Consider the following 21,227-nt stretch of genomic DNA (forward strand, 5'->3'; position numbering starts at 1 on the left):
TGGCCGGAGCGATCACTTGTCTGCTTGTCCGACTATGGTTGAAAGTGTGAGGCAATAATTTAAAATCCCCGATAAGGGGACGGCGTTCACCCGCATTCTCCACACCTTTACCCCTATTTACACCCATGACTATATTCGTAGAAACCAAACACTGAAATGCACCAAACACAAGTTCTAACGACTAAGCTATCAGTTCTTACTCTATGCCTTAAATATTTATTTAAATACACTTTAAAATTGGAAATCATATTAAGTTAAAATAGCAATTAAGTAGGTAACTAATTGTTAATCTAATTCGTTTCTATATGATTTATACATTAATTGTATACAATGAAACAGAAAAATATGAGAAAATAATTTATATAATAAGTGAAACAGCCACATGTACAGTATACTCAAAGTGCATACCCATTATATAGAGAAAAAATGTTAATGAAGTCATTCACATAAAAAATGAAATGTTTTAACACAATACTTTGCAAAGATCCTTTGTTTTAAAGGCATTCTTTAAGAGAATAAATGAAGGGAAGATCAGTTTTTTCTGGTCTATATTAGCACTAAAAACACACCAAATTGTATTAACAAAATACAATGCACATCGTATTAACTTATATACATTACCCTATGTAATGAACCTTATCATTCATTAGAAGTTATATGTAATGTACCTTCGGATGTACTACTAATTTTTTTAAAAGAAAAATTTGTAGCATTTCATAACATTGAGTTTTAACACACATAGCCTTCATACAGTATGTAAAATCAGAAAAGTATTTTTTGTTTGGTATTTTTCTATATGTACCTATAACAGCACCCGCCCCCCTCCAAACACACATCACACTCTGTTACGCTACTGCTCTCTGCGGGTCTTCTTCCATTGTAACACTTCTGTCTTTCTTGAGCAACATTCCCCCTTGCTTCCAGAAATAAATGAAGTATCTAAAATAGAACAAATATAATGCTTTGTAAAATATACTCTTCAATGTGTACGGCGATGGCACATCACGTATATTTATTACAATCGAATATATACTTCATCACACCAAAACCAAACCAAACTACACAGTGTAATAGACCTTGTTGCAATGAACCGGCTTCAACTCTATATGTTAGAGATTGCCGGAACTACGTCTACCTGAGTGACGAATATGTAGTCAACCCATTGTGTTACCTGCCTCCAACAGGTGTACCGGGAAAATTCTAGACCAAATGGCAGGTACGTCTTTTATTTAAATGATCCCAGTGTACATCACGACGCTGGGTAGGTTGCGAAAATTTGGGGTACTCCATCAGGGGATTGAACCCGGGACTATACATACATGAGTCCAACGCTCTAAGCCCTTGACCAGAGATCTCAAATGAGTGAGACATTTTTACTTTCTTCGTAGCTAGTGGGCAGGGAGGTGCATAACTGTGCATTTACCTTGAGTGAAATCAGAGTAGCTAACTGAGTGTAAAACGTGTTTGAGCTAGTAGTCACATTAGAAGCAGAAAAAAGTCTTGGCCCTTTGACGTATTGATTATTATTTCAATTTTATCGTTTGTAAGTTAAAGCACCGGTTCTCAACTTGGACGGTTCTCAACTAAAGCACGATTCCAGACGAAGTGAGCTTTGTGGTGAGCAAGCACCGTGCGCATAGGATTTTCTCGGAATTCTTCTGTTTCCTCTCCCTTTCTTGATTCCACAATTTCATTCACTTCTCATCATCACTGTCTACATTAGCCTAAGTGCGTGATCGTGAGACGTTAAACTAGATATTTCATTCTTAAAATGGAAGCAGTCCTTTGCTTCTAAATTCTTTAATAAACATATTAGCTTTTTATAGTATCTAATTTTAATGGATGTTAGAAAATATTTACAAAGCAGCTTTACTATGACAGTGATACGCAAAGAACACGGAGAACCGAATACACATATAATTTGCTTTGATACAAATCAACATTTAAAAATGTACTAGAAAACCTGTAAGGAGTAATCAAAACTATAGTCGCTGATGAAGAATTCAATTACGTCGAAACATTTATCTTTTACTTAATCTTTATTACAACAGTACGGTCGCCATCCCAAGCGAGAATCAGAAAAGAAAAGGAATCCTACCATATATCCAATGGTACGAATCGGAGTTTCTTGAGAAATCTTTGAAACATTACCTTGAAATTGCAAGTTAAACAATAAATCCCTAAGTCCCTCACCAGACAAAAAGATGTTTTAAAATAGAATATTATATTTAGTGAAGATAGCATGATATTACTTTGAAATAAAATTTCGATATGCGTCAGGGTTTTGCGACACAATTGTATTTGCAATTGAGATTTTTGTATTCTGCTGAATACAAAGTATTACATCTTAAAATAAAACCTTGTTAGTGGAGCAAATAAAATGCACATATACTTAAATAAACTATAGGTAAAATCGATCAGGTGGGCAAAAATGATAAAAGTTTCAAAACAAATACATTTTATATTCTCCTAGAAGTCAATTTGAGTAACATATCTAAAACACAAACCATCTGTAATAAGAATTCAATCGAATAAACATAACTTTGAGAAACGCTATAAAAAAATCACAAAACTATAACTCGGCAGCAGAGACTGCAACATTTAAATAATAAGACATAAAACATAAACCGTATTACGTTATTATAAGAACATATTTAATATACAGCAAACAAATTGCAGATGTTTAGGTTTAAACGAAGTTTTATTTATAATTTTTATTTTTATGTTTCAGTCTTTGTTTGAATTTAAATAGTCTTAAGTTTCCAGTTAAATAGGTACTTGTAATAAGTTTATTGAAGCTAAACAAATAAAATGAAGCGGATTTCGAGCGGGAACGAGGCGGAACATCGAGCCGGTTGAGTAACTGCAACCACTGGCGGACCGATGACGGTTTCGTCGTGGTACCCGCGAACGCGGTACTGCGACGGATGTAGCCTTCGGACCATACGCTGATCGTGGCGGTTGAACCTGCTTACGGTCCTGTGGCGGGAACGGATCGGCTTTGCATTACACACAATTCTTCACTCTTCGCGTGGTGAACGTCATTTGTTTTGGTTTTCATATGAAGAGAAGAGAACTCGTAAACGTCAGTTGGCCTAGGATATAAGAGCAACAGGTGGCAGCACTGTAGTCATGTAACTATTGTCAGACAGTTCGTTGGCTTACAAAACTATTTTCATGATCGGTTACAGCTGAACATGTTACGTTATTTGTTACTTGGCAAAATGTCAAATATACTGCCTAAATCTTTGTTCATTGCAAACAATCAACTCCAAAATTACAATTCTCACTAACAATTACGAGATAGTAGGTCAAGTATGCTTGGAAGATATTGCCTTGTACATACCTTACCAAGCAACCTAGCCTCTCTTGTGTCAGTTACTGTGCCAGCGAGGACCAAGTATAGCATACGTACTTGCGAGCATAGCACAATTACAGCACTTAGGGGTCTGACGAAAGTTATCACTTTCGGAGGGTTTCTTGTTTTTTGAACCTCATCTAACATATTTTTTACTCTTCATCTGGGCTTTGGCCCTCGGCTCCTCTATCACGATGACGGAGACTGGCAAAGTTAAGGGATCTACGAATCTCGGTCAAGATGTAGGATTACAACCTCCACCGCTTAACATCGGGCCTAACGGTCGCCAAAAGACGCAGCCATGGATTGTTACGGGAACACCTCGTTCAGACCATAACTCTATTCCTTCCTATGCTGACTGCATCACCAAAGGACATAGAATTCGTTCTCGATCTTTCTCTGATGGAGAACAAGCACTAGATTCAAAGAAGCAACGCATTACTCCCAGTGTTAATCAGACTCCAACTGACAGCCATTGTATGGATTGGGCATCCACTTCTGCCGATAATCATCATGAGCAATACCAGCCAGATCCCGTGTACAACTTCTTGCTAACCGACTACGATCAGAAGTATGACACTGTTCGTGCTGTCTTCCAGCAATTGGTCAAGTACGTCCCTCGGCCTGAAATCCGTGAAATTGTTAAAACACGCCGTGGCATCATCTTGAAATCCAGTAACCCGAATTTTGCCACACATGTCGGTAACAAGGCAACGTATGAAATTTTTGGGACGAAAGCAAAGATTTATACTTTGCAACCGAGTTCCCGCAAAACTCCTCCTCCACCACGGCGACCTCCTATGCTGTCTGTAGTAATTCGTGGTGTAGAACCCGATCTTACTGATGACGAAATTCTTGCTGAACTTCATCAGGAAGGGCTATCTATAAAACGCTGTATTAGGATCAAGAACAACCAGGGACCAACCTATCTCGTTCGAGTGCTAACTGATCAACAACAGTTGATTGATCAACTTCTCAGCAAGGGCGCCTATATATATCGACGCCGATATAAGGTCGAGCCATCTCGCACGCCAGCACATCTGCCTGTTCGATGCGAGAAGTGTCAACAGTATAACTCACACCCAACAGCAGAATGCACAAACACCATCAAATGTGGTTATTGTTCCCGCGAACATCCTACTAAAAGCTGCCCAAACCTTCAAGAACCACCACGTTGTGATCGCTGTTCTGAGCGTCACCCAACATACAGCTATAAATGTAAAGCTAAGCCTCAGCCTGATCCAGCTAAGCCTGAACTTGTAGTTCCTATACGTTCGGTCGATACACCAACTCCACCAGCAAATTCATTACGTCATCCAGTTACTGTAGAAGATCTACTCCGTTTTCTCACTATTTCATTACAGAACATTCATCCATTTCTTCGCAACCATATTCTAACTCAAATAATGCACGCAGCCAAACTATTGTTTAATTTACAATTACATGCAACTTATTCGGGACCAACAGTGCATTTTCAAATCCAACCACTTGAGGTTTATGTTTAATATGGATAATTCAACCTATTCACTTATATTCTTTATCATTATGAGTTACAACTTACTTTTTCTTAACATACGATCTCTGTTGACACATCACGTACTCTTCACCCAGATCCTTCAGGAAGAACAAATTGCCGCATTCGCACTAAATGAAACTTACCTTGCACCATATTTAACGTGTAATATACCAAAGTTTCATCTACTTCGCCACGACGCTCCAACAGGCCCACGTCTCTACGGAGGCACAGCTATTGGTATTCGGCACAATCTTCCTTTTCGTGCAGTTACGGTTCCACCTGCACTTCATCTTCCCGAACACAACATCACGACGGTCTATTTTCAAGGCCGCACAGTTACCCTTGTCACCATTTACTATCGTCCAGGACGAGCTATTAATTATGATTTCTTCCGCCACATTGATTCTAATTTTCGTCATTACATTATAATGGCCGACCTAAATTTTCATAGTCGCTCACAACGTGACAAGGACAACTTTTTAGATTTTGTTCGGAATGAAACAGGAGCTGAATTCCATAATTTACCGAAACCTACACGTCCTATCAGTGGTACTACTCCTGATGTAGTCATAACCTCATCTTCTCTCTCTCAGTCCATCCATATATCTGTGCTAGACTCCATAGGTAGCGACCATGTTCCCATCAAAGTCGAACTTCACTGTTCTCCTAATACTCAGCCTAAGCCCTCTCCTCAGAAGGTCTACTGCTACCGTAGGGCAAATTGGGAGCAATATCGTTCCGACTTAGACGCTGCAGTAACTTCATTCACTATTCCTAGCACACAATACGAACTCGATAGGACAATAACTGATCTAACTACAGCTCTTCAGGACGCAGCACACAGTTCAATTCCAACAATTGAAGTTCAGTTACATAAACCTAAGCTACCTCCGCAATACTTACCATTAATTACAGCCTCACGGAGAGCTTTCCGCGAATATCTAACTACGGGCAACCTTGAAGCGCTTCGTTTGCATCGCCAATACTTAAGGATAACTCATAACTATATCGTTGCGTTTAAGAAACGCCACTGGATCGAAACTTGCAACACACTTGCTAATGAAGCACATCCTACAAAATATTGGCGCAAATTTCATCAACTAACTGGTAGAGTGTCTCGTACGCCATACTCCATCGTACATAATCATAAAGCAGTCCCTACGGATACAGACAAGGCCAATATATTTGCTTCTTATTTTCAAGGCATCTTTACCCCATTACCCGGTTGGTATACATCAGACCGCTTACAATCAGCTATCAACAGACATACCGATGCAGCTTCTACCTCCTTTCGCCCATGTGCTGATCATACTTTAGAACCAAATAATCCTCTAACCATGGCAATTCACCCCGAAACTATCAGTAATGTACTTATAGGCAAACGGAATACAGCACCAGGCTTTGACGCTGTTACATATGTTCTCGTCAGACAGGCGTCTCATTCTTTTCTCCTTTTTTCTTAGCAGCATTTATAACTTCATTCTATGAACTGGATTTTTTCCGCTCGACTGGAAGTACTCCAAAGTTCTTCTTTTCCCTAAACCAAAGAAACCTCCATCAGAAGTCACATCGTACCGTCCTATTCACCTCACAAGTTGTCTCGGCAAAATCTTGGAAAGAATCATTGTACGTCGCATGCACGACCATCTCAACTCGCATAACCTTCTTCCAATTCACCAAGCTGGATTTAGACCACATTTTAGCACTCTAGATCAATTATTTCGTCTCACCACAGCCATTTATAATCAGTTTAATACAGGCTTTCCTTCTTGCCTTGTAACGTTTGATCTAGAAAAAGCATTTGACAAGGTTTGGCACCTTGGTTTACTATACAAACTTCGCAATTACCTTCTACCAACCTCGTACATCCGATTCATACACTCATTCTTAATAGGACGACTAGCTTATATCTCTATCAATGGAACGCTATCTCATCCCATATTCTTACACTCTGGAGTACCGCAAGGCTCATCTCTGTCGCCTTTATTATACTCATTGTACGTCGCCGATCTAGTCGTTCCTAATACCACCACAATATTCCAGTTTGCGGACGACACTGCATTTTTCACAACTGCCCGCACAGTAAAATCTCTTAATAAAACCATGCAAGCAGCTATTGATGCATTCGTGCGTTGGTGTCATATATGGAGGTTGAACATTAACTCTTCCAAAACACAAGCCATAGTTTTCTTGCCACGTAGACGCCGCTCTCGAGTCCATCGAAATCCGAATCTACTTCGCCTTCAGGTTGATCTTACGCCTGTTCCAGTGTCACCTACCATTACGTATCTCGGTGTCATTTTTGATACTCATCTTACCTGGACTCCACATCTTATCAAAATCGACTTAATTTTCTGAAACGGCTAGTTGGCACAACTTGGGGACTACGAGCACGTACCGTAATTAATATATATAAAACATTCATGCGGAGTACGTTAACATACGGACATACAGCTTGGATATCTGCACCGTTGAAATTCTACCAAAAAGTTGCTATCCTCGAGCGCCATGCTCTACGCCTAGCATATCGTATAAGTCTGCCGCATCCAACGAGATTACTTTATGAAATGATCGACTTTCCGCCATTACTAAATCATCTTGAATCACTTCGTATACGTTATATCTACAAACGAATTGCTCAGCACCATCCCCTGATGCTTGAAATTCTCCGCTACGACCGTGATAATGATGCACCGCCTCATTACGTTGATACTCCCCTTCAGCACTTCATGACACTATATCATTTACAATTAGATAACGATATGCTGGACCCCGAAATCTTTGCAGTGTATCGCCCGCATGAACTTTCATCTCATATCTATCCATCATACGCACAGTAAGTACCTATTAACAATGGCCTCCTCCGTCCTCATCAGTTCCTGAATCGCCCCAGGAACAGCAGATAACTTCATTCGTCTAAACTAACATAACCCAGTGATGTGACGTTCAGAGCTCTCATTTCATCCATTCCATTAATTACATTTGCACTTTTATTTTTCAGTCCACACATTCCTCCATGCTTTGTGTTCATGTAATACCTGGCACTGTTAACATATTCACTTATAGTACCTAAAATATTATCGTTCATGTATGTGTTTCTTTTATAGGTATGTGTGTCTATGATTAATATTAATATGATGAATAAATAAATGATAAATAAGAAACCTCTTAGACCACCTACATTTCCTTGAATTCCATCAGTCAAATTAATGCACTTACCCGAAGAAAGGGCACAACCCTTTAACCGGGATGACGGACAAAAAAAAATTGCCTTGTACACTGGCCACCTGGAATCTCTAACCAGGTAAAAAATAGGGTATCTGTAGCTAGCGGAGAAAAATAAACTAGTCACTTAGGCATTCCATCTCCATTGGTTTATTTTAGTCGCGATCTTCGTATATACGGTTGGATTACTTGCCTCTTGGAGGCTGAGGAAGCAACCGTCGAATTATATTTAATATCTCCACGGAGGCTAACGCACCAAATTGATCTTTTCTGTTGACGACCTTGCAATTCCTATTGGCTTAACGATTTATTTTGGTACTCTCCTCTTCGGAGGTAGAGATAACTGAAGGAAGAAAATAGTTGACGAGTTTGGCACTTATACCGGCGAACGATTAGTAGTGCTTCCTCTTCGGAGGAAAAGCACCTTGGCAAATTAAAACTTTGAGCACTGCCCTAAGATCATAAAATTTATTGGGAACGCCACTACCCTTCTTGTAAGCTGGCGCCTCCCCAACTCTCACAATAAAGATGGCTTCTCAGAAGACATCCACCAAATCTGAGAAAAAATCTTAATCGACCAAGATTCCTGCTACCAGGGGCAAAATAATCCGGGCCACATACAAACCAGAAGACTTTCTTCTGCCCTTGGGAAAGAAGAAGCAAACAGCCATCCCAGGGGAGCTCAAATCGAAACCAAATACACTTAAGCACTCAAGTGCCCCACAACCGTCTACTTCAAATAAGCCTGAAGATATGGACTTTACAGTAGCTGGAACACTAAAGCGACGTAGGTCTTCATTGGAAAACCTGAACAAGGCAGACTATCCACCTCTCCCAGTCAGCAACAGATTTGATGTTCCTGTTCTTGGTAGCTCTGGAAAGAACCGCAGCTGTCCGAGAGATATACGCAGTTAATACCCTGTTACATTACAAAGTCGTAATTGAACCATATAAACCTCCTTCAGTGCTGCAATGTTACAGGTGCCAACGCTTGGGACATTCGCAAGACACCTACCAAGCCCATCCGAGATGTCTCCAATGCGGGCAATCAAATTTCACGCAGTCTTGCAGTAAAACAGACACATCCACACCTGCCAATTGCGCAAACTGTCAGGGAGATCATCCGGCAAACTACCGTGGCTGTCCAGTCTTTAAATCTTACTCTGAAGCTCTCAAATTGCCGGCACAGCAGCCAAAGAAACAACCGAATATAACCAAACGAGATTTCTATACACCATCAGCAAAGGAACCTTCGATTCCCGCTGCTGACACTATCCAACCCATGATTACAAATACCGAAGATACTGAAGCTTCCACTTCTTCTCACACCCTGCCACTTACTGCCCTTCCTCAAGATAGTTCTAAAGAAGACCTCGACTTAAAGTCCGTTCTTTCCTTTCTCAAGGGCTTACCTTTCCGCAAAATATTAACCCATATCAAACGTGGTATCACTCGTTTCCGACAAGCTGCAGACTCAGCTTCCAAGGCTGCAGTAGTAATAGAAACAATAGCGGAAATGGTTGACGATGGCTGTTTCTAAATCCAGCGTATTGTATCACACACTTATCCTTGCTACCTGGAATGCAGATGGCCTAGAGGGACAAAAATATATCAGATTTCTAACCCAACATAGAGTCGATGTCATGTTCATCCAGGAAACACATTTTACTGCTCGAATCACTACTTGGCGCCTACCAAATTACATTGTGTACCGACAGGATAGAGTGGGTAGACAGAAAGGAGGATTGTTACTTATAGGTAAAAAGGCATTCCCAGTCAGATTGATTACAATACCACCCTTACTTACTTTGGAGGCACTTGCTGTTGAGTTAATAACTTCAGGAGTTTCATTAATATTGGTCACTGGGTACAGGTCCCCGGCCACACAACTAGAACCCACAGACTTTGATGTCATAGCTAACTTAGGGCCAAAAGTCATCTTAGCCCTAGATCTTAATGCTAAGCATGGACAATGGAACTCCATTACTCCAAACACTGCTAGAGATGCTTTACACGAATATCTACTCACGTCCAACTTCACCATCAGTGTTCCACCAGATCCTACTCATCATCCAAAATTTGGCGGACAGCCCGATGTGCTTGATGTCGCTCTTTGCAAAGATGTGTCTTTTACTCTCCATCCTTATGTTATTTCGGATTTAGACTCTGACCACGACCCAGTCATTTTTCACGTCTCACATAGAAGCATCGCCCATTCTGCCCCTATATTCAAGAAAATAGAAACTGATTGGGATGTATTTAAACAAGAACTAAACTCTATGATCGACCTGCGAGATCGGCCCACCACCATTGAGGATATCGGCCAAGCAGTTTCTCACATTACATTAGCACTTCGTACAGCGGAGGCAGCTAGCTCCACTACTAGAATCTCTCCAACACACACAGGTCAAGGCGACAATCTACATCTGCAACTTTATCTTCATTTAAAACGTTGGGCTAGACGCAGATGGCAGCACACACTTCATCCTGCATACAAGACTCTGTGGAATAAACTATGTGGGAAGATCAAGATGCTGACTCTGCGACAAAATCAACAGTACTGGGAAGACACTTTTAGAAATTTCACCGTAAATGATCGTAAAATTTGGACGTACTCTAAATCCTTTCAACGTTCCTCAAATGCTCCCAGAGCAAGAGTCCTACAGGGACCACAAGGACTGACTCAAGACCCTCAGTCGCAAGCGGACATATTCGCTGACTCTCTGCAAGCACAGTTCCAGCCCAATAGAGCACGTCTTGTCTTTAGCCCTATTTCCGACAGCATGCCCGAACCACATTATATCGCATGAGTAATGAGAAACCTACACATGACATCACCTTAGTAACACCCCGCGAAATAGAACGCCATATCAAGTGTCTGCCTGCAAAAAGAGCACCTAGGCCTGATGGGATTCGAAGTGAGATACTAAAACATCCAACCCGAAAACTTCCCAAAGACATGGAAGGAAGCACGTATCGTCCCCATCCTCAAACCTAGAAAGAATCCGCTGCTTCCAGAAAATCATAGGCCGATAAGTCTTCTGTCCCATTTGAGTAAATTATTTGAGCGTGTGTTCCTCTGGAGACTGAAACAGCATGTCGACAATAGTGATCTTCTACCCTTCCATCAATTTGGTTTTCGTGCTCAACACAGCACTACTACGCAACTCGTTAGAGTAGTAGTTCACTTAACTGTGGCTTTCAACAGAAAACAACATACTCTTGGTGTGTACTTGGATGTCTCAAAAGCTTTTGATAAAGACTGGTTAGCAGGACTATTATATAAGCTACACGATCAAGGTCTTCTGGATAGTATTCTGCATTTACTCCGTTCTTACCTCTTTGGCAGGAAATTTCATGTGTCTATTGATGGTGTCAACTCCTCATCCAGACCAATTAAAGCAGGTGCTCCACAGGGCGCTGTACTTTCACCACTTTTATATAATCTGTATACAGCCGATCTTTCAACCCTACCACATTGCTTCTTAGCAACGTACGCCGACGATATCGCCTTTTTCACAACAAGCAGTTCACTTATACGGTGTTACATCTATATGCAACGTCAACTGAACAGTTTTCAGGAATGGGCCAGACGTTGGAGGATTAAAGTAAATACCGACAAAAGTTGTACTGTTATACACAGTAGAAGACGTATACGCACCCGTCGAAATCTAATATATGAGAACGCATACATTCCTCACGCCACACATGCTAAATATTTGGGAGTGATATTAGACCGTGGGTTAACATTCGCTGCGCACATCAAGGACATAAAGCAAAGAGCATTACGCAAAATCACTGCATTATATCCAATTTTTCGCTGCAGTTCAATTTCTCATGAGGCCCGAGTGCACATATTCTACACTTACTTATGCATGCCCTGCCTGGCAACATGCCACATCCAGTCACCTTCAGACACTCGAAAGTGTGCCAACTAGAACCGGTCGTATCATCGGGTCTAGGTCAAAACCCCCACAGCCAAAACCCCCACACTCAAGAAATGTCAAAACGCCCACACGATCGGTCATAACCCCCACACAAATGGACAAATCCCCCAAACGCACGAACGGTCAAAACCCCCACAGCCAAAACCCCCACACTCAAGAAATGTCAAAACGCCCACACGATCGGTCATAACCCCCACACAAATGGACAAATCCCCCAAACGCACGAACGGTCAAAACCCCCACAGCCAAAACCCCCACACTCAAGAAATGTCAAAACGCCCACACGATCGGTCAAAACCCCCACACAAATGGACAAAACTCCCGCACATAGCAACGGTCACAATCTCCACATAAATGGACAAAACCCCCACACAAATGGACAAAACCCCCACACAATCGGACAAATCCCCCACACTCTGAAAATACCGTGATTACACGTCTTTGTTGCGGCTCTTTACGACGCCCACCTTAGTGTTTCTGTCATTACAAAACAGTGCAAGAAGAATAGTTGCAACATCGGTTTAAGTGGAATAAAAAATGTTATTAAAAAGTACAAGGGCAAGACATACAACCAGGATCATTTCAGAGTGTTGGAGCTTTGACCGATTGTGTGGGAGTTTTGTCCATTTGTGTGGGGGTTTTGTCCATTTATGTGGGGATTGTGACCGTTGCTATGTGTGGCTGTTTTGCAAATTTGTGTGGGGGTTTTGACCGATCTTGTGGGTGTTTTGACATTTCTTGAGTGTGGGGGTTTTGGCTGTGGGGGTTTTGACCGTTCGTGCGTTTGGGGGATTTGTCCATTTGTGTGGGGGTTATGACCGATCGTGTGGGCGTTTTGACATTTCTTGAGTGTGGGGGTTTTGGCTGTGGGGGTTTTGACCGTTCGTGCGTTTGGGGGATTTGTCCATTTGTGTGGGTGTTATGACCGATCGTGTGGGCGTTTTGACATTTCTTGAGTGTGGGTGTTTTGGCTGTGGGGGTTTTGACCGGTTCCCGTATCATCACTGGTCACGACAGACATACTCGCAACCGCCAAATTCTGGAAGATCTATAGCTTTCCCCTGTTAGAAAAGTTTTACGCCTATTGCTAATATCGGCACCGAATGCGCTCTCCGGAACGTCCATCGCATGCCACGCATACAATAACTCTCTAAAGCTCGCCTAAAGTCACCATCAGCCACTCTGCGACAGTTGCAGATGTAGCCTACCAAACCTACCAACTCAATAGTAATACCCAGTTTTTCACCTGTACCTCTGTATTTTGATCTATTTCATTCTACTCATAGAGTCAGGGGCTTTGGCCCGATACTCTACCTAAAACTTCAACATTATCGTGACCGTGACCGTGACCGTGACCTTGTACAGAACTGGCCACCTGGAATGTCTAACCAGTTAAAAAAATAGGGTATTCGTAGCTGGCGAAGAAAAATAACCAAGTCACTTAGTGTGTCCATCCCCATTGGTTTATTTTAGTCGCCATCTTCGTATACACGGTTGGATTACTTACCTCCTAGAAGTGAAGGAAACAACCGTCGAATTAGTTTTAAACCTCCACCACCACACCAAATTGATACAATCTGTTGACGACCCTGCTATTTCTCTTGGCTAAACGATTTATTAAGTTACTCTCCTTTTCGGAAGGTAGCTTATATTTGTGACATATTATTTTCACTCATCATCTCTGCTCCTATGATGGCTACGTCCAACCCAGTCATCTCGAAAAAGAAGACTAAAGATCAAGACAAAAGAAGACTAAAGAAAAAGAAGAAAGTCAGCAGATCTCAATACCGGCCTGAGGGCTTTCTTATCCCACTGGGGCGGCCCACCACCTCCGGCGCTACTACCGAGCGAAGACCATCTTCAATTAACCTGTCAGCGCCTGACGTTCCATCCGTTGCTCCACCGTAGGACGACAATGCTATGGATTTTACCCTGGTTACTACACCCAAGCGACGTCGCTCGTCCTTGGAGTCCACACTGAGCCAACGACAATCATCAGACTTCCCTCCTTTACCAATGAGCAACAGATTTGAGCCTCTTTCTACTGTCACAGCTGACGGGTCTCCTGTGATCGAGCCAAGACCCAAACCCACGAAAGAGGTTAAACCACCACCTATTTACATTTACGGCATCCAAAATACTTACAACTTTACCAAAAGCCTTTGCAAGACCCTCAGAGAATCACCTCAGGTTCGGCATAACAAAGAACGTATTGTGATTCAGGTATCTTCTAGGGACGATTTCACAACTATAAAAAACTACTGCGAACAGACGAAAACTGAATACGCTACTGGCATCGCCAAAAGTGACCGACCCGTAAAGGTTGTCGTCCGCAAAATACCCATCGATACCGACGTCGCTGATCTTCAGTCTGCACTATTCACTTTAGGTTTTAAGGCGATCACGATTCATCAAATGTCTCGTCGGGGCCCACTGGTGGAGATAGAGTCCTGATGCCACTTTTTCTCATCTCCCTCGAGAAAACTCCAAATATACAGGAGATCTACAACATATCACAGTTGCTTCATTATAAAGTTTCATTTGAGCCTTATCGACCGCCGAGTGTTCTGCAGTGTTACCGCTGCCAACGTATTGGTCATTCACAAGACACTTGCAAAGCTCAACCTAAGTGTGTCAAGTGTGGGCAAAGTCATTTTACGAAAGCCTGTGCCAAACCAGATGCATCTACGCCAGCAACCTGTGCAAAATGCGGAGGGGACCATCCAGCCAATTATCGCGGTTGTCCCGTCTTTCGCTCATACTCAGATGCTCTCAAGAAATCAACTCCTTCTGGCCGCAGCTCCGGTCCTACTGTATCAACTTCTCTGGACAATAAGGCACCTCGCATCGTCCGACCTCCACCACCAAATCAGGATGCTCCCTCTACGTTCAGCACACCAGATAGTGCATTTACACCATCCGTTAATGACTTTAATCTCCATTCACTCCTAACATACATCAAAACCTTCAACTTTGGCCGCATTATCTCTCATATCAAGAAAGGATTTACTAGACTTCGGGAAGCCACGGATCTTGCGACCAAGGCTGTTGTCGTCATAGAGACATTTGCTGACATGATTCCTGATGGCTGCTTCTAACCAACCACTCATTCATCACACTATAACTGTTGTAACCTGGAATGCAGATGGTGTTACCGACCAGAAGCGTCTCCTAATTCGTTTTCTAGCAGAACATCAGGTCGATATCATACTTATACAGGAAACTCACTTCACTGCCCAGGTTACGCACTGGAGACTGCCCAACTACCAATTATTTCGCCTCGATCGAGTTCAAGGACGGAAAGGAGGATTAATGATTGCCCTGAAACGATGTTTCAAGGCTAGACAACTCATTTTACCCCCGTTACACACACTGGAAGCTCTTGCTATAGAAGTCTTCCTCCCCGGGATTCCTCTCATATTGGTCACGGGCTACCGTTCTCCAGCACATGACTTAGATCCCAATGATTTCGACGCCATCACGACCTTGGGCCCCAAGATCATCTTGGCAGAGGACTTCAATGCAAAACATGGGGAATGGCACTCCAGACGTTCCAACGAAATCGGACGAATATTACACCGGTATCTGCACACATCTCCATTCATTGCCTATGGGCCACCTGATCCAACTCACCATCCTAAAGCAGGCGGAGAACCGTGATCTCAGCACACGTCCTTCCGTGATCTCAGCACTGGACTCAGTTCATGATCCGATCCTTTTCAAAATTTCGCATCGTCATATCTCCCGTCCTGCACCCGCTCATATCTCCCGAACTACGAACTGGGATGTCTATAAGCAGGAATTAAACTCTTTGCTCGACATAGCCGCTCGTCCAAATTCTCCTGCGGAAATTGATCAGGCGGTCGCCCATCTCACACTTGTTCTACGTACGGCTGACTCCCGCAGCACATCAATAATTCCTGACTCGCAGTCCGATCCACACTGTGACTCTCCATTACTTCGTCTTTATATCCATCTCAAACGCTGGGCTCGAAGTACTTGGCAGCGCACTAGACATCCACTCTACAAAACACTATGGAACACCTTAAGCCGCAAAATCAAGACAATCACTAGAAGACAAACCGAGCAGTATTGGGAGACACTTTTTGGTGGGGTCACACTTAATGACACTAAAATCTGGCAGTATTCCCGCCTTTTCCAGCGCCGAGAGACTTCTCGTCAAACTCAAATACTGCAAGGTCCGCATGGGGTCATACATGACGACCAAGGGCAAGCAGACCTATTTGCTGCATCTCTAGAGCGCGAGTTTACACCTAATGCGACTCCTGTCGTTCCTCACATTCGGCAGGACGTTCGGGCCACTATACGCATGCTCCATTTTCAACCAATACTTCCCCTGCCTGAGGTCGTAACACCAAGGGAAGTTGAACGTCAAATTTGTGACTTGCCCAACAAAAAAGCGCCTGGAGTTGATCAGATCCGCCCAGAACTACTGAAACATGGGACACGGAAGCTACTCCTCTATCTTGCTGCTTTATTTACAGGCATCCTTCAGGTTTGCTACTTTCCCCGTGCTTGGAAAGAAACGAAAGTCATTCTTCTCCCTAAACCAGTTAAGAATCCGACTCTCCCAGAAAACTATAGACCAATTAGCCTATTATCTCATGTGAGCAAACTCTTCGAACGAGTGCTTCTCGCCCGACTTCAGGAGCACGTCACCACTCTAGATATTCTCCCCCACCATCAATTTGGTTTTCGTGCTAACCACAGAACAACAAGCCAATTAGTGAGGGTAGTCGACCATCTGACTACCTCTTTTAATCGACGACAATATGTTGTAGGTGTATACCTTGATATCTCGAAGGCGTTTGATAAAGTGTGGTTACCAGGCCTCATTTATAAACTTCGCTTACAAGGTTTCTCTTTACCTTATCTCAAACATCTCACTTCATACCTCTTTCATCGCTTTTTCCATGTCTCTGTGGGACAGACCAAGTCTGCTCCCAAACCAATTCAAGCTGGTGTGACTCAAGGCGCGGTTCTTCTGCCTCTGCTCTACACCTTATACACCGCAGACTTAACCATTGTGCCACACTGTCTTCGTCTTTGCTACCACTACATGCAGCGCCAACTCAATGTCTTTCAACTTTGGGCTACCATCTGGCGCCTAAAAATCAGCGCGGATAAGAGCGTTGCAGTCTGCTATAGCAAAAGACGCAGCAGAGCCATCCATCGTTTATACTATGACAACATTTAAGTTCCGCACCGTCTGCATGCTAAATACTTGAGAGTTATATTAGATCGAGGCCTTTTCGAAAATTGTCTGCCCTCTATACTATTCTGCGTTGCAGTACCTTAAGTCATGAAACAAGACTCTACGTCTTTAAAATGGTAATTATGTCCACAATCACCTACGCATGTCCAGCATGGCAACATGCGGCACTCTGTCACCTGCGCACGATCGAGAGTGTGCAAACCAGGGCAGCTCGTATCATAACAGGCCATGACCGATATACGCGTAATCGTCTACTTTTAAAGGACTTAAACATATATCCTATCCGGGACGTGTTACAACAACACCATACTCGTTTTTGGGCCAACCTCCCCCGCCACGTCAACCCCGCTATAGCAGTCATTGGCACAGCGCATACACACCGACGAACTTACAGGACGCCACGGTTGTAGCATAACTATTTACCCACACTCTCCCCCTCACTGCGACAGTTGCAGCTGAAGGTCACATGACGTCGTCGTATCTCATATTCTAACTCACCCCCACAGGTCTATTCATTTTCTTTTCTATAGCTGTCATCGAGTCAGGGACTTTTGTCCGATACTCGACACAAAACCACACTTTCAAGCTAAGCTAAGCTAAGCTAAGCCTTGTACAGCCCACCCAGCTCCGGATGGGAATGGAATTCTTAAAAAAAATAACGGTGTTAAATCTTTGTATTTTAACCATGTATTGGTATAAAGGTTTTAGCGCTTAAGAGCCAGTACGTTTCCAAAATTGGGAGTAGATGATTAAAGGGTGCATGAAGAGAAATTTTGGGGGGAAATCCGCCGTGGTTTGCGGTAGATCCGATTACGACTTGCACATTGGGAAATACGTGGAGGGATTTCAGCGGCTCGGTATCGGCTAAAGACGGGGAAGCAGCGAGATTATGGCGGATACCCCACCGGCGAGACGAAGGCGTAATTAGTGTAATCGAGCAGGTGGCCCAGCGGCGGCGTCCGCCAGAGGCCCGCCATTCGCACGTTGATGGGCCTACGGCGGCCCGCTGGCGGAATGCTTATGGGGTACACACGACACAGGGTGAAAAAGCAGCTTTTCATCAGATGAAACTGACGAATGTAATTTTGGCAAATACAGCCATGTAAATAAATGTTGCTAAACGCGCGAAGAATATTGAAGGTATATTGTACCACTGATTTAAATAATTTGCATATTGTTCTCCTGTAAAGCATTTTTATAGCACATCTTAGTTTTTTAGGCTTCTTTAGTCTATACAATTAATTGCAAAGTACGAACAGAGAAAAGCAGCTGCTGCTTAGTGAACTTTCGCCTATTGTACGTATTCTGAAAACAATAAATAAATAAAATGAAATCTTTTACTTTTAGTCTCACGGTTATGCCTGCTATACTCAAGGTGACGATGATGGTGACAAATGAATGAAATGACGGAATGAAGAAAGTGACAGGAAACGTGAGAATCCCGAGAAAATCCACGCACAATGTGTTTGTCCACCACAAAGCTCACTTGGCGCGAGCTGGGATCGAACTAGGAACCCCATGCACCAGAGGTGAATGCTCTACCACTGAGCCACCGCGGCCTATTATAATTTTGTTCATAACCAGACTATAGTTCAATTCATTGTGTTGGAAAGTTGAGGGGAGGCGGGATCTGAAGTGTCCCGTATTCTCATGGAGAAAATATGGCAGGTTTATTTACGCTGGAAGATGTTAATTTCATGTAAGATATTTTGAAACATTTATTTGTTTCATACAACATGAATTGTATCTTTGTTTTAAATTAATAGACCCCTTTTGGTATCCATATTTGGCGAACGTCAATCAGGCTTCTGGGTGACTTGATTTACATTTGTTCGTTTGTCTACCGAGCTCCTTTATGGCTAAACGTTTGTGTACGCGTCTTTGGCGTGGGTGACCCGGGTTAGCTTCCCGGAGGGAGTTCACGTGGTTCGGATTCTACTTTGATCAGTAGGTCCCGTCTTATATAGCCTCGCTGCTGAAAGGGACGTTAAACACAAAATCAACGCAACTTTCGGCCTTTTAAGTTAACATTTTCACAGTACAAGCACGAGACACTCTAAATTTCCTGTTTAGATTTTGGCAGCATACCAACGTAAAATATCAAAATGGCGGCCATTTTGTCAAATCAGCGAGTATCTACGCTACGAAGCGCAATATTCAGTCTTTTAAGTTGAAATTTTGACTGTAGAAGCAAAAGATATTCTAAATTTGCTGTGTAGATTTTCTCGGCGGTCCAATGTAAAAAAATCAAACTGGTGGCCATTTTTTCAAAACAGCAGTGAGTAGAAAATTGTTGCAAGTTGCGACAATGACAATATCGAAATATAAATCACATTTTAAAACTTTTACCCCAAAGACATTGAAATATTTCGAAAAAAACGATTAAACCCGAAAAAAACAATTAAACCTTATAATACTCGAAAAAACCCATATGGGCCCAGGTGGGTTTGGCTTTTTCAAAAAAGCCCGGTTTTTTTCAAACCCAGGCTCATGATTAGCTTTTCTCGTCAAAAAAAATTAATAGTAGTCGCTAATGGTTTTATACAGATGTTAATGTTAAATTGTTTAATTTTTATCAAAATTCCGATGTCCAAGTTTTTGTACCTACACATCGTGAAACAGTGTCAGGAGAAAGGGTTAACACTCGGAAAATGAAAATGAAATTTTTGAGTTTTACGTCCCACGCTTATGCCGGTTAGGCTAAAGGAGACGGTGATGATGAGAGATGAATGAAAATGGTGGCATGAAGAAAGTGGGAGGAAACGGGAAAATCCCGACAAAACCCACGCACACGGTGTTTGTCCACCACAAAGTTCATTTGACAGGAGCAGGGTTTGAAACAGCAATCCCATGCACCAGAGATAAACGCTCTACCACTGAGCCACCGCGGCCCGCAAAAAATCAAAATAAGACAGTCTGGTGCAGGTGTAGTTTTGGTGCACTACATTTTGGAAGATTTACAGGTAAAATCCAATACTTTCCATGAAAAGACATGTTTATAACGAAAGAATTTCTACAGGTAACTTAATTACATAAAATGTAATACAACTGTATCTTAGGTTTACTAATGTTAAATCATTACAAGTGTTTTACGACGAATAAAACAAATGAGTGTATATGAAAAAATGGCTCTATTAGATGTGATTTTCCACGGGCGGCTTATTTCTGCGTCGTGTACACCGGCATCATATTTCTGCACAGTGTACAGAATCTGTATTTTGTTTATAAGTGCAAAGTTACTAGTATGAAACAACAACAAGTGTTGTTGAAACTTGTATTTTTCTCAAAACGCACTTCCTTGCACTACCCTCACTTCTGCGCATACACACTATCGCTGACGTGCCTACTCCCTTCGGACGTATTCCCGCGCGGGCCCACCAGCTTCGCCCTATCTGACTCGGTTCGATAGCATTCGTGCTATTTAGTGGCCGCCCAGCACAGATTGTTTTGTGCTTTTTTGCGCTGTTTATATGCTGGACATCTGGAAGCCTTATTTATACGCAAATCGTAAAAGAATTATAATTCTTTAACTATTACTTCTAGAGGTCCTCCAGAGTACCAAGTAGAATATATTCCGCCCATTGGAAACCGTCTAGGGGACAATAAAAAAGAAACTGGTGAAATAATTATAATTTTTCAATTTTTTTTTTTCTAGTATTGCGCCACAAGTAGACCTGTACACAAGAGCGTTTAACCACTACCTCACTTCTCGTGTATTTTTTTCTTAATTGGAAGTTTTCGCTCACATGTGAAACAAGTCCTGCAGTATATAATCTAGTGGATCTTATTAGGTTACTAAAGAGACACTAAATACTAGAGAATACTAAAGGAACACAAACCTTGTCATGACACTAGCATTATGAGAAATTGTCCACGTTACTCTAAGATAATTATCTTCCTTTTTGTTATTTAGGCTTAAAACTTATATACAATTCCGAACTTGTG

The sequence above is a fragment of the Thermobia domestica genome, chromosome 1, assembly GCF_964235325.1.
Source record: "Thermobia domestica chromosome 1, izTheDome1.hap1.1, whole genome shotgun sequence".
Lineage (NCBI taxonomy): Eukaryota > Metazoa > Arthropoda > Insecta > Zygentoma > Lepismatidae > Thermobia > Thermobia domestica.